This window comes from Scardinius erythrophthalmus, assembly GCF_964197995.2.
Source record: "Scardinius erythrophthalmus genome assembly, chromosome: 19".
In the NCBI taxonomy this organism is placed as follows: domain Eukaryota; kingdom Metazoa; phylum Chordata; class Actinopteri; order Cypriniformes; family Leuciscidae; genus Scardinius; species Scardinius erythrophthalmus.
The window spans coordinates 13,095,398-13,098,597 of record NC_138239.1 but is presented as its reverse complement, the minus strand read 5'-3'; positions in this window follow the sequence as shown (position 1 = coordinate 13,098,597).

The window sequence follows — 3,200 nt, the reverse complement described above, 5'->3', positions numbered from 1 at the left end:
CCGTAAGACCTTCGTTCATCTTCGGAACACAAAAAAAATCTTTTTTCACGTAGTGTAACAGCGCAGCGCTTCTGTGTTATACGTCACACGCATCACACACATGACCAGCGTCGGCCAATAGTGAGCCTACGTGTGACGTACAACACAGATGCGCTGCGCAGTTATACTACGTGAAAAAACTCGAGGCCCAGAGAGAAGGAAATGAATAGTGGAATAAAGTTGTTATTTTTGGGGGGGTTTTGCGCACAAAAAGTATTCTCGTCGCTTTATAAACTTAAGATTGAGCCACTGTAGTCACTTGGACTATATTAACGATGTCTTTAATGCATTTTCTGGGCAAGCAAGTTATAATGCCTTAGAAGCCTATGGAGGAGTGATCCAGCTCTCAGATTAAATCAAAAATATCTTAATTTGTGTTCCGAAGATGAACGAAGGTCTTACGGGGTTGGAACAACATGAGGGTGAGTAATTACTGACAGAATTTTCATTTTTGGGTGAACTAACCCTTTAACATTTCAAGTTATATATATTTAACTTTTTATTCATTTATTCATATTTAATATTTAATTCATTTTATTTTTATTCAACTTTAGGTACACTATACCTTTTGGCCCTCTAGTGGTTAAAAAAACAAAACCATGCATTTTGCAGAAGAACATTGTTTTGGCTGTGCTTCGGCTCTGTGGATGAATATGGTTATCCAACTGCTCAAGCCACTGCTAAGGATAAGAGATATAACCAGTTTAGATGGAAAGGATCTCAAGCTGACTAGCTAAAGAGCTATCTCCATTAATAGACACTACTTCCTTGAAAATAAATTCCAGCACAGCTCTACAACAACCATAATTAAATGACCCTTCATCTGCATCTGGGGATCAGCAGGGGGAAAAAAACAGATAACAGCCATTGCAACGGCATTCAAGTGAATGAATAGCGGTTGGCGCTCTTTATAAAGCGGCATCGAACGCCACTTGACTTGCCACCGTTTGTTTGAGCAAGCTCGACATAGAAGTTCCTCGCCATAGAAAAGTACAGCATCACAAGCTGCTATTGTTCCGCAGAGAAGACTGTCAAAAGAGCTCAATGCAGCTACTGAATATATATTGTTCATCCAAAGTATCACTGAAATATTTGCATTTTTTCCTCATTTAACTGAAAAATTATGCTCTGATCTATTATTCTCTCTTACTATTATATTTTTGATTCAACGACAAAGTGAAACTACTGCAAGTTTTTTTTTTTTTTGCTAATAAGAAGTGGTTTGGGGGGTGCCAGATTTTTAAAAAGGTTTAAAATTTGAGAACCACTGCTGTAAAGTGTTACTAGTTTAGAGTCAGCAACATTTAGTCATTTTAGGTGAAAAAGTCTGTCCTGCAAATGCTTTACAATATTGATGTTCTCTTGGTTGGGTAATTAAAAGACAACCAAAACATATATGCAGAACATAAAGTTTTTTTGTTTTTTTTTTAAATTAGCTTTCACCTTCCAACATTTCCTTCAGAAGACTTGATTGCCTGCCCTTCAGAGTCCAGATATGGTCGTGCTTCCTGTCCACTGACACCCATATAAATGGCCTTATTATCTCCCATTGGAGTGGGGGAACCTGGTGTGGTCTGGTCAAATGAATCACCAGCAAGCTTTCCTTTTTTGGCCAGGCTCCAGCTCTTGTTTTCTCATCAGGTTCCGGTGCCTGTTAATGACAAAGTAACAATAACTCACCCGGATTAAAAGCCTAAATCTGCAGTTGAGTGGCAGAGTGACCAGCTAATGAGGTGCATTTGGGTAAATTGTTGACAGTGCTCTTCACAGAGAGGAAGGGGCTATCTTTATTAATTTCCCAAAGCTATGACAACAGCGGAAAGAGCAAAGTCAAGCAGATGAAGATGAATACACCGGTTGGGTCCCCGGGAACTTCTGCATTAGTGCATGACAACCTAAAATGCTCTTGTCACCAATGAGCGTCACATTCGCCTGTGGGCACTTAGTGGGGGAATAAGAAGCCGTCAGGATGACAGATTGCCGAAGACCGGGACTTGTGGGGAAAAAATGAGAAATGAACATTTGGTGGAGGCGGCACATGATGGGTGACAGTTATGTGATATGCTCATGTCAATTTAATAATTCTGTCACCGGACGAGTGGAAAAGAGGGAACGTATGAGAGAAGTCATTAACTTCATACAGGTCTCCATATTCTGTGAATGGTTAAGTCAGATCATCTCTTCAGAGATTAAAAAAACACATTGTTTAGGCCTAGGTTTGTATGTTTCAAATGTCAATGTTTACGGAAGAAATGCATGAAACTCACTGCTCAGTAGTTCCACAGGGATGTGATGTGCCACATGGGAACTTCCTGCTGAATCAAATCATCTATACAGCAAATCATTTAAAATAAAATTTTAGTATAGTTAATTTCTTATAGTGTTTTTGTTTCACATGCTGAGGTGTATTTCAGATGTGATCATAATGATTGGATGTGATAACGCCACAAGAAAACTTCTCCAGAAGATTTGACTGAAGTTAAACCAGTTAAAATATAATGATTTATGCATGTATAGTAAAGTGGTAATACTACACTCTGGGTTATACAATTGGACCCATGTTTAAATTGGGAAGATAGTTAGACAAGGAAAGGAAAGGAAAGGACAAAAATGTTCCTCTGTAACCTTTTAAACACAATTGGTGTTGTAACTCAATTTGTCCAGCAGATGGCCATAAAGAGTTAATGGATGGATGGATAGATACACTCATATTTGTATACGTGCATGTTGTATAAAAAATTCATTGTCACATCAATCTTCTTGATGGATTAATACATTTCATATTCATGCACTTGGTCCGTTTATAGTTTGTGTAAAACTCTAGGACCACTAAATATATATGTAAACAAAAAAGGGGGACGCCAAAAAGCATAGCACAACAGTTTGATTGTCATTGATTTTGCATTTACTTAGTCCTCACCAGCCCTTAGGAAAATTACATATGGTTTTACCACAGTAACCACATTGAGACAATGCATTTGTGAACTGTACTTAACTTATATGATAAAAAGCAGCAACTTACCTGGCGTTTAAATTACACTTGACAGTTTCTTAAGCCTTTCCCAAAAATCCCGCTCAAGCGGTGAAGTTGGGTGATACCATTTCTACAGGGAATGAAGGGGCGAAATCATCTCAGAAGACGATGAAGGGACGATGCCATC